Below are 12,689 nucleotides of genomic sequence, written 5' to 3' on the forward strand. Positions count from 1 at the left end.
CCAGACTTGGGAACCTGACATGGGGTTCAGAATTCTCACTCATGTGGAAAAGCCTCTGAAATATAGTTATTTTCCAGTTTGTGGGTCACCCACCTAGTGGGTAAGGGATTGCTTATATCATGAAAATGCCCCTCCTACCATCTAATTGTGGCTTCTTTGAGTGTAGGATATACCTTTTTGTGTAGCTTCCATTCTATTTTGTCAGTGCTTGTTCAGCAGTTAGTTGTAATTTTGGTGTTTTCATGAGAGGAGGTGAGCTCAAGTCTTTCTACTCTGTCATCTTGTCTGGAATCTAAGAATGGTATTTTTTCTTGATTTTTAATTATGAAAAAAATCTCATATTTGGATGGTGTTTTATAGATTCCAAAGCACTCTCATTTTTTTCTCTTATTTGATATTCTCAACAGCCTCATGAGGGAGGCATAACTTCTCATTTTGCAAATGAGGAAATAGGTTTGGAGAGATTAATGATAAGACTTCACAGCTGTGAAAAGACAAAGGTGAACTTCATTAAAACCCATTTATTGACCATGAACCCAGTGTGCTTTTGAGGTATCACACTTATCAATCAATAAAAAGAAACTCTGAAAGTGGAGTTTCCATTTTGGTTCAGCAGGTTAGGATCTCAAATAGTATCCATGAGGATGTGGGTTCGATTCCTGGCCTCGCTCAGTTGATTAGGGATCTGGTGTTGCCACAAGCTGTGGCACAGGCCACAGATGTGTCTCAGATCTGGCATTGCCATGGCTGTGGCATAGGCTGGCATCTGCAGCCCTGATTTGACCCCTAGCCCAGGAACTTCCATATGCCACAGGTGTGACCCTAAAAAGGAGGGGGAAAAAAAGAGAGACTCTGAAGCTAAAACAGTCAAGTCACACAATAAATAAATGGAAAAACTGGGATACTCAAAATTTCAAGCTTAGAACCTGATATAAGGACTTGAGCATTGGCAGTTTATCTGGAAGATGAGAAGCAGGTGTAAGGGAGCAGGAAGTAATATACAGGGAAGAAAGGAATGCCAGTATTAGGGGGCTTTATTGAAGTCATTTATAGAGACAATGGGGACTTGACTATTCTAAGATATTACAAAAGCATAAAGATTTTCTCTCAGAATTGACACCTGAAAGAAAGGAGGCTAGATCATTTACCCACTAACAATCCCATTAGTTGACAATTGCCTCCAGTGGTATGAACTACTTTTAGTTCCTTGAACATTGGCTTAGTGGCTCTGAGACTTTAGCAAAAGCCCTGAAACAGGAGATAAGAAGATACTCCTCATGCTTGAGTTGGGACACTTCCTGCATGAACTGAGTTTTAGCTCACACAAAACTGTTCACTGCAGCTTTAGCTGAAATCTCAAGTGGGGCCATGTAATGTTGGGAATATAATGTAGGGGACTAGTTCCATCACTATTTCCATGGACACTTCCTTCTCATTCTTAGGTACAAGTTTATATGTCACCTCTTCTCAGAATACTTCTATGATCACCCAATCTAATTAGATGCTCTCAACCTCTTCTGTCTATGAACTCTTTTCTTACTATTTTTTCAGTTATTATTTGTAATTATTTACTTATTTTTATTGCTATTTAATGTTCATTTCTCCTACTATAAAGAGCCTCAAACAACCTAGCACTTAGAAGAACTTAGAAAAAAATATTGAATTAATGAATAGATAAATGGATCACCAGAAAGGCTGAAGGCATGGTATCCAAGGGCTTTGCAAACCTTCTTTCTAATATGCCAACTCACTCCCATCACCAAAAAAGCAAGAAAGCAAACAAGCCAGCAAAAAACCCCAAAATGGCTGGAATATTTATTATATGCCTTTTTAACAACCAACCTTGATCTGGGGTTAGAAAAGTGAAATTGCTTCCATGAGGTTACTGTAGAAAAGTGGAAATAAATTGGAGTGTTCCAGAACAAGGGCTGATATTTAGTTATCAAAAAATTATAATAACTACTATTTTCTGAGAACTTATTTACATCTTTCATCTCTTGTCTTAAGTCTTATTTCCATGTTATAGATAATGAATTTTATAAACTTAGGACAAATAACTTGCTCAAAACACACAGCTAGGGCAACTGGGATGAATGCCTTCAAACATATTTTTACTATGTATGTTTTTCTCCAGCTTCTCCCTCCAACATTATTGAGATTTATTCCACATAATGTAAAAGCCATTCATTTAAAGCATACAGTTTGTAGTTTTTAGTATATTCAGAAAATGCTACAACTATAACCACTATCTTTTTTTAGATTATTTTTAACACCCCCAGAAGAAATCCCATACTTATCAGCAGTCAATTATTTCTACTACCTCCCTGCTTAACTTGCTCTCCTCAACCACTAGTATACTTTATGTCTCTATGGATTTGCCTATTTTAGACATTTATCATCAATGGAAAAATAGTTTGTGGTCTTTCATGACTGTCTTCTTTCACATACTATAGTGGTTTCAAAATTTATATATATTGTAACGTGTATCATTACTTCATTCCTTTTAAGAGCTGAATAATTTTCCATAGTGTGGATTTTGTTTATCCATTTATTAGTTGATGAACATTTGGGTTTTTTCTACTTTTTGACTATTATGAATAATTCTGCCATAAGCATTTGAGTACAAGTTGCTGTGTGAAAACATATTTTCAATTTTCTGGTAATATACTTAGGTGTGGAATTATTGGGTCACATGATAACTCTATGTTTAACTTTTTGGGGATCTGCCACTTTCCAAACTGCTGCACTATTTTATGCTCCCATTTTGTGTTTCTTTTCATTTTATTGGGGTGAAATCAAGCTTTGAAACACAAAATCCTTTAATATTGCTATACTGCAATTTATCTATTTTTCTTGTTATTTTTGGTGTTACATCAAAGAAATCATTGTCTAACACAAGATAACAAATACTTTCTCCTACATTTTCTACGGTTGTATAGTTATCTCATACATTTAGATCTTTGATCTATTTTGTTAATTTGTGAATGGTGTAAGGTATGATACAGGAGTCCAATTTGATTCTTTTTCATGTGGGTAGTTGTCCTGGTATCTTTCATTGAAAAGACTAATCTTCCCCCCCTTTAATTGTCTTTGTGTCCTTGCTGAAATTCAGTTTTCACATGAGGATATGGGGATTTATCTCTGTACTCTCAATTAAATTCCATTTATCTATTCATCTAACCTTATGCCAGTACCACACTGTCTTGATTACTGTATCTTTGTAGTGAGTTTTTTTCTTATCACATATTTACCTATGATGGAAGATTCATAAAATTATTATGCACAATGAGTGAATTTCCATCAGCAATATTACAGCAAAAAAATCAATGGCAATAAAAATAAAATAAATTTTACATTTTCAATCAGTCTGGAGAACTTTACTACACATAAAATTAAGTGATTTTGTTTTTTTTAATCAGGAACAATAAAAATTATTTTGTTATGCAAGCTATGTTTGATATATATTTTCTATCTTCCAATTAGGGTTAAAACTCATTGAGGATAGAAGTCATGTATAATTTCTTGAAGACTTTGAAATCAGGATATTTCTCTCTATATAGTAGGTACTTGTAAAATATATATTGATAAAAATATGAATTTATTCATAAATTGTATAATTTTCAAATAAACTGGTATATATTATAAAAGGAAGTGTATGAAAGAAAGGCAATGGTTTTATTTTGAATAGTGTTCACCTAAAGAAGGAATCATTATTTTATTAGAAGAAAGTTGATATTCAGGGAAGAAGTTTCTCATGTAGGGTTAGGCTCTACAGTTAGTATATAGTAAAAATTAATCTGGAAAATTCCTCAAATTTACTAGAAATTTTAACATACTTGTTTGACTATTTAATCAATACAGTAATTCTTATGCATACAAACATTTCCAAAGAGAGGCATGAAAGGAAAGTCTCTGTGCAGATGTCTGAACATTTACATTCATCTATCTTGAAGAAATCTATCAAATATCCAGGTGAATGTAGGCTGGTAAGAGACATTCAAGGAGTTTCTATTTGTCTAGAGGATTTATTCCATTCTGTCATAATAGTAGACATTTATAAATTTAATACACATTACTATGAAAATTAAACATGATAAGGAGTCACTTTTTCTGTCTCATATGGAGAAGGGTTATATACTTAAGTAAGGGACTTTACTGCATTTTATTTTATAAATATAGTTTTATATAATGAGAAGGGAAACTGGAAGTCCATAGATGTTTTTGAATTCAATTAAATTTTTTCAGAGTTGCTGTAGTTCTGTCCTTTACTCATTCTGGAGTGGGACTGGAGCAGAAACGTCTTGATCCAATAAAGATCTTTTTACTGAAGGTCTACTCAGTGTATTATTGCTCTCAGCTCACAGAACATTGCAAGGTGATAGTAAAACAAATATATCAATTTTGTTTGGAATTTAATCTCACGTTGTTCTGGGTTCCAGGAAGATTCTCCAGTAGTTTTAGGGTGGTCACAAAATGCACTAATTCACTATGCTTTACACAATCTCCCTTGTATAAGTTTCAAAATCAGAAAATGTGACCAATCTTAGAGAATGTTGCATGTGCACTTGAGAAGAATGTGTATTCTGTTGCTTTTGGATGGAATGTCCTATAAATATCTATTAAATCCATATGGTCTAATGCTTCATTCAGGGCCTGTGTTTCCTTATTTATTTTGTCTGGATGATTGGTCCACTGCTGTAAGTGGGGTGTTAAAGTTGCCCACTATGATTGTGTTATTGCTGATTTCTCCTTTTAAGGTAGTTAGCAGTTGCCTTATACATTGTGGTGAACCTATGTTGGGTACATAGCTATTTAAAATTGTTATATCTTCTTTTCAAATTGATCCTTTGATCAGTATGTAGTGTCCTTCCTTGTACCTTAAAATATTCTTCATTTTAAGTCTATTTTGTCTGATATGAATATTGATACTCCAGCGTTCTTTTGGTTCCCATTTGCATGGAATATTTTCTCCCATCCTCTCACTTTCAATTTGTATTCCCTAGAAGTGAAGTGGGTCTCTTGAAGACAGCATACATATGGGTCTTGTTTTTGCATCCATTCAGCCAGTCTGTGTCTTTTGGTTGAGGCGTTTAGTTCATTAACATTTAAGGTAATTATTGATATGTATGTTTTCATTGCCATTTTATTAACTGTTTTGGATTTGTTTTTGTTGCTCTTTTTTCTTCCCTTCTTCTCTTGTTTTCTCCTCTTGTGGTTTGATGACGATCTTTAGTGTTGTATTTGAGTGGTTTTTTTCTTAGTTGTGTGTGTATCAATTGTAGGTTTTTGGTTTGCCGTTGCCCTGAAATTTTGCTATAGGAGTCTATATGTATATAAGATTGTTTTAAATTGTTGGTCTCTTACTTGCAAGTGTATTTCCAGTATCCTGCATTTGTACACTCCTCTTCTCAGGATTTCTGATTTTGGTAGCATAATTGTGCATGGATGATTTTTTATATCTTTTCTATATATATGCTTTTACTGGTAAGCCTTGTCATTTGTGGTATTTTTGCTTCAGGCTGCAGTCATCAAAACTGTATGGTACTGGCACAAAGACAGAAATACAGATCAGTGGAACAGGGTAGAAAGCCCAGAATTAAACCCACACACCTACAGCCAACTAATCTACGACAAAGTAGGCAAGAAGATACAATGGAGAAATGACAGCCCGTTCAATAAGTGGCGCTGGGAAAACTGGACAGCCATATGGAAAAGAATGTAATTAGAACACTCCCTAACACCATACACAAAAATAAACTCAAAATAGATTAAAGGCCTAAATATAAGACCAGATTCTATAAAACTTTAGAGGAAAACATAGGCCAAACACTCGCTGACATAAACGACAGCAACGTCTTCTCAGACCCACCTCCTAGAGTGATGACAGTAAAAACGAAAATAAACAAATGGGACTTAATCCAACTGAAAAGTTTCTGCACAGCAAAGGAAACCCTAAACAAAACAAAAAGACAATCCACAGAATGGGAGAAAATCTTTGCAAAAGAAGCGACTGACAAGGGATTAATCTCCAAAATTTATAAACACCTCCTACCACTCAATACCAGAAAAACAAACAACCCCATCAAAAAATGGGCAGAAGATCTAAACAGACAGTTCTCCAAAGAAGACATGCAGATGGCCAAAATACACATGAAAAGATGTTCAACATCACTCATTATTAGAGATATGCAAATCAAAACCACTACGAGGTACCCCCTTACACTAGCCAGAATGGCCATCATCCAAAAGTCTACAAACAATAAGTGCTGGAGAGGGTGTGGAGAAAAAGCAACCCTCGTACACTGTTGCTGGGATTGTACATTGGTGCAACCACTGCGGAAAGCAGTATGGAGATGCTTCAGAAAACTAAACGTAGAACTACCATTTGATCCAGCAATCCCACTCCTGGGCATCTATCCAGAGAAAACCATGACTTGCAAAGGGACACATGTACTCTGATGTTCATTGCAGCACAATTTTCAATAGCCAAGACATGGCAACAACCTAAATGTCCATGGACAGAGGAGTGGATCAAGAAGATGTGATACATATACACAATGGAATATTACTCAGCCATTAAAAGGAACGAAACACTGGCATTTTTAGCAACATGGATGGACCTAGAAATTATCATGCTAAGTGAAGTCAGTCAGATGATGAGACATGAACATCAAACACTTTCACTGACATGTGGAATCTGAAAAAAGGACAGACTGAACTTCTTGGCAGAAAGATACTGACTCACAGACTTTGAGAAACTTATGGTTTCCAAATGAGACAGGTTGGGGGTGGGGGGATGCTTTGGGTTTGGGATGGAAATGCTAAAAAAATTTGCTTGTGATGATTGTTGTACAACTATAAATGTAATAAAATTCATTGGCTAATTAAAAAAAAGGATAATGTGACTCCCCCAACTTTTTTTCTCCCTTTTTGAAGAATTTTGACTATTCTAAGTCTCTTTCATTTCTATATAAATTTCAGGATTAGCTTATCCACTTCTGAATAAAATCCATCTAAGATTGTTAGAAAATTGGAACTATAGATCAATTTTGGGGAGTTTTTCCAAACTTAAAAATATTGTTTAATCTAGGTGCAATTGTTGTCTTTCCATTTATTTAGGTTTTCCTTTATTTCTTTCAGCAATGTTTTGTAGTTTTTAGTGTGTGAGTCTTGCATCTGTTTTGTTAAATTTATTCCTGATTTATTTTTTCCTTGATATTGCAAGTGGGATAGTTTTTAAACTTCATTTTAGCAATTTGCATTGCTTCTCTGAAAAAAATACAGCTGACTTTGTGTATTGATCATGTATCCTCCAAGCTTGCTTAATTAGTCCTACTATTTTTATTGGATTCCTTAGAAGTTTCTAAATACAAGATCATGTCATCAAATCAAGCTAGTTTAAGTCTTCCTTTCCAATATTAACTTTTTTTCCTTCCTATCTAATTTTCCTGTCTAGAATCTTTACTACAATGTTTAATAGAAGAGACATTCTCATCTTCTGCCTAATCTTAGAAGACAATTAATTTTCTGTCACTAAGTATGATATTAGCTGTGAATTTTCATAGATGCCTTTTATCAAGTTGAGAAATTTTCTTTGTATTTTTGTTGAGTGTTGTATCATGTAGACATGTTGGATTTTTTAAACGCCTTTAGTTTTTCAGGGGACTATGTATGTTTTGTTCTTTAGTCTATTAATATGTTATATTGATTGATTTTTAGATGTTGAAACACTTTTGCCTTTTTGGGCTAAATCCTAACTGGTCATGATGTATCATCCTTTCTGTATGTTGTTGGATTAGGTTTACTAATATTTCGCTGAGAATTTTTGCATCTATATTGATAAAGGATATTGATCTGTAATTTTCATTCAATGTCTTTGTGTAGTTTGGGTATGACTGTAATATTGGCCTCAAAAATGTGTTAGTATGTGTTCCCTCCTCTACAATTTTTGGGAAGACTTTGGGAAAATTTGTGTTCCTTAAATACTTAGTGGAATTCACCAATGAAGCCATCTGGTACTTTGTGACAATTTTCTGAGCACCAATTCAATCTCTACTTTTTTTTAAAATTTTTTTTCCCACTGTACAACATGGGGATCAAGTTATTCTTACATGTATACATTTTTTCCGCCACCATTTGTTCTATTGCAATATGAGGATCTAGACATAGTTCTCAATGCTACTCAGTAGGATCTCCTTGTAAATCTAAGTTGTATCTGATAACCCCAAGCTCCCGATCCCTCCCACTCCCTCCCTCTCCCCCTGGGCAGCCACAAGTCTATTCTCAAAGTCCATGATTTTCTTTTCTGTGGAGATGTTCATTTGTGCTGGATATTAGATTCCAGTCATAAGTGATATCATATGGTATTTATATTTGTCCTTCTGACTCATTTCACTCAGTATGAGAGTCTCTAGTTCCACCCATGTTGCGGCAAATGGCATTATGTCATCCTTTTTTATGGCTGAGTAGTATTCCATTGTGTATATATACCACATCTTCCGAATCCAATCATCTGTCGATGGACATTTGGATTGTTTCCATGTCCTGGCTATTGTGAATAGTGCTGCAATGAACATGTGGGTGCATGTGTCTCTTTTAAGTAGAGTTTTGTCCGGATAGATGCCCAAGAGTGTGATTGCAGGGTCATATGGAAGTTCTATGTATAGATTTCTAAGGTATCTCCAAACTGTTCTCCATAGTGGCTGTACCAGTTTACATTCCCACCAGCAGTGCAGGAGGGTTCCCTTTTCTCCACAGCCCCTCCAGCACTTGTTATTTGTGGATTTATTAATGATGGCCATTCTGACTGGTGTGAGGTGGTATCTCATGGTAGTTTTGATTTGCATTTCTCTTATAATCAGTGATGTTGAGCATTTTTTCATGTGTTTGTTGGCCATCTGTATATCTTCCTTGGAGAAATGTCTATTCAGGTCTTTTGCCCATTTTTCCATTGATTGATTGGCTTTTTTGCTGTTGAGTTGTATAAGTTGCTCATATATTCCAGAGCGGAAGGAAGGAAATTATAAAGGTCAAAGAAGAAATCAATAAAATAGAGATTCAAAAAACAGTAGACAAGATCAATCAAACCAAGAGCTGGTTCTTTGAAAAGGTAAACAAAATTGACAAACCCCTGGCCAGACTCACTAAAAAGAGGAGAGAAAGAACTCAAATAAGCAAAATTATAAAGGAAAAAGGAGAAAGCACAACAGATACTGCAGAAATACAAAAACCATAAGAGAATACTGTGAACAACTGTATGCCAACAAATTTGACAATCTGGAAGAAATAGACAGTTTTCTAGAATCTTATAGCCTGCCAAAACTGAATCAAGAAGAAACAGACCAACGGAACAGACCAGTCACTAGAAATGAAATTGAAGATGTCACATAAACACTCCCTACAATTAAAAGTCCAGGACCAAATGGCTTCACAGGTGAATTATATCAAACATATAAAGAGGAACTGGTGCCCATCCTCCTGAAACTCTTTCAAAATGTTGAAGAAGAAGGAATACTCCCAAAGACATTCTATGATGCCACCATCACCCTAATTCCAAAACCAGACAGAGATAACACCAAAAAAGAAAACTATCGGCCAATATCTTTGATGAATGTAGATGCAAAAATTCTCAACAAAATCTTAGCCAACCAAATCCAACAACATATCAAAAAAATCATACACCATGGCCAAGTAGGGGTTCATCCCAGGTTCACAAGGATGGTTCGACATCTGCAAATCAATCAGCATCATACACCACATTAACAAAAGACAAGTCAAAAATCATATGATCATCTCAATAGACGCAGAAAAAGCATTTGACAAAGTCCAACATCCATTCATGATCAAGACCCTTGCCAAAGTGGGTATAGAGGGAACATTCCTGAACATAATCAAAGCCATTTATGAGAAACCCACAGCAAAGATAATACTCAATGGGGAAAATCTGAAAGCCTTCTCATTCAAGTCTGGAACAAGACAGGGATGCCCACACTCACCACTGCTCTTCAACATAATTTTGGAAGTCCTAGCCACAGCAATTAGACAAACAAAAGAAATAAAAGGCATCCATATGGGAAAAGAAGAGATCAAACTGTCACTGTATGCAGATGACATGATACTATACATAGAAAACCCTAAGGACTCAACCCCAAAACTCCTTGAACTGATCAACAAATTCAGCAAAGTAGCAGGATATAAGAGTAACATTCAGAAATGAGTCACATTTCTGTATACCAGAAATGGAATATTAGAAAAGGAATACAAAAATATAATACCTTTTAAAATTGAAGCCCAAAAAGTCAAATATCCAGGAATACACCTGACCAAGGAGGTAAAGGACTTATATGCCAAGAACTATAAAACTTGAATCAAAGAAATTAAAGAAGATGTAAAGAAATGGAAAGATATTCCATGTTCATGGATTGGAAAAATCAATAGTGTAAAAATGGCCATGCTACCCAAAACAATCTACAGATTTATTGCAATCCCTATCAAATTACCCATGACATTTTCAACAGAACTACAACAAACAATCCAAAAATTTATGTGCAACCAACCAAAGACCCAGAATCACCAAAGCAATCTTGAGAAACAAAAACCAAGCAGGAGCATAACTCTCCCAGACTTCAAGAAATAATACAAAGCCACAGTCATCAAAACAGTGTGGTACTGGTATCAAAACAGACACACAGACCAATGGAACAGAATAGAGAACCTGGAAATAAACCCTGACACCTAAGGTCATTAATCTTTGACAAGGGAGGCAAGAATATAAAATGGGAAAAGAAAGGCTATTCAGCAAGCATTGCTGGGAAACCCAGACAGCTGCATGCAAAGCAATGAAATTAGAACACACCCTCACACCATGCACAAAAATAAACTCCAAATGGCTGAAAGACTTAAGCATAAGACAGGACATCATCAAACTCCTAGAAGAGAACATAGGGAAAACACTCTCTGACATCAACATCATGAATATTTTCTCAGGTCCGTTGCCCAAAGCAATAGAAATAAGAGCAAAAATAAACCCATGGGACCTAATCAAACTGACAAGCTTTGGCACAGCAAAGGAAACCCAAAAGACAACAAAAAGACAACCTACAGAATGGGAGAAAATACTTTCAAATGATGCAATGGCAAAGGGTTAATCTCTTTTCTTTTTATAGATCTGTTAAGAGTTTTATTTCTTTTTGATTTAGTTTCAGTAGTTTGTGTCTTTCTAGGAAGTTGTGCATTTTATTTAGATTATCTAATGGTTGGCATACAATTTTTCATAGTATTTTCTTATAATCCTTTTTATTTATATAATATTAATGATAATGTCCCATCTTTAGTTCCAGATTTTAGTAATATGTCATCTCTCCCTTGTTTTATTCAGTCTTTCTGAAGGATTACCAATTTCGTTGATCCCTGAAAAAAACTGGCTTTTGGATTTGTTGATTTTCTTGTTTTTCTGTTCTTTGTTTCCTTAATTACTGCTTTAAATGTTATTATTTCAATCTTTTTGTCTTGAGTTTAATTTGTGTTTCTTTTTTTAGTTCTTTAATGTTGAAAGTGTTATTGAGTTGAGAGCTTTCTTCTTTTTTTCCATTATAGGTTATTACAAGATTTTGAATATAATTCCCTGTGCTATACGTAAGTCCTTGTTGGCTTTCTTCTTTATCAGTATAGGCCTTCAGAACCACAAATTTCCCTCTAAGGACTGATATGCTGTTCCCATAAGTTCTGCTATGTTATGGCTTAATTTTCATTCATCTCAAAGCATTTTTTCATTTCACTTGTGATTTCTTCTTCAACCAGTTAGTTATTTAGAAACATGTTGCTTAATTTTCACATATTTGTGAATTTCCTTTTTTTCTGTTATTGATTTTGAATTTTATACCATTATGAGACCTTACCTCATAGCATTTCAAACCTTTTAAATTTATTGGTGGTTATTTTATGACTTAGCATATGGTCTATTCTGAAGAATATTCCATGTTCACTTGAAGAATATGTATTCTGCTATCGTTAGATGCAGTATTCTAGAAGTCCGTTGTGTCTAGTTGGTTTATAGTGCTGGGTAGTATATTTTTAATTGCAGTTTTAAACAATATTTTTGTTTTTTCTCTCTCTCTTTTCTTTTTAAAGCCACACCTGTAGCATATAGAAATTCCCAGGCTAGGGTTTGAATCAGAGCTGCAGTTGCAGGCATACACCACAGCAACAGCATGCCAGATCCAAGCCACATCTGTGACCTACATCACAGCTTTCAGCAATACCAGATCTTTAACCCACAGAGCAAGGCCAGGGATTGAACCCATATCCTCACTGAGACTATGTCAGGTTCTTAACCCACTGAACTACAATGGAATTCCTCAGTGTTTTCTCTTTTACCTGAAAAGCCAGTCAAGTTGATAAAACTTTAAGAAAGGCAAGAAAGTACTATCCAAATCAACATATAAAAAGAAAATCAGAGTTCCTGTCATGGCTCAGTGGTTAATGAATCCAGCTAGAAAACATGAAGTTTCGGGTTCGATCCCTGGCCTTGCTCAGTGGGTTGGGGATCCAGCATTGCTGTGAGCTGTGGTGTAGGTTGCAGACGTGGCTCAGATCTGGCATTGCTGTGGCTCTGGCATAGGCTGGTGGCTACAGCTCCAATTAGACCTCTAGCCTGTGAACCTCTATATGCTGCAGGAGCAGCTCTAGAA

Source organism: Sus scrofa, chromosome X, assembly GCF_000003025.6.
Source record: "Sus scrofa isolate TJ Tabasco breed Duroc chromosome X, Sscrofa11.1, whole genome shotgun sequence".
Taxonomy (NCBI): domain Eukaryota; kingdom Metazoa; phylum Chordata; class Mammalia; order Artiodactyla; family Suidae; genus Sus; species Sus scrofa.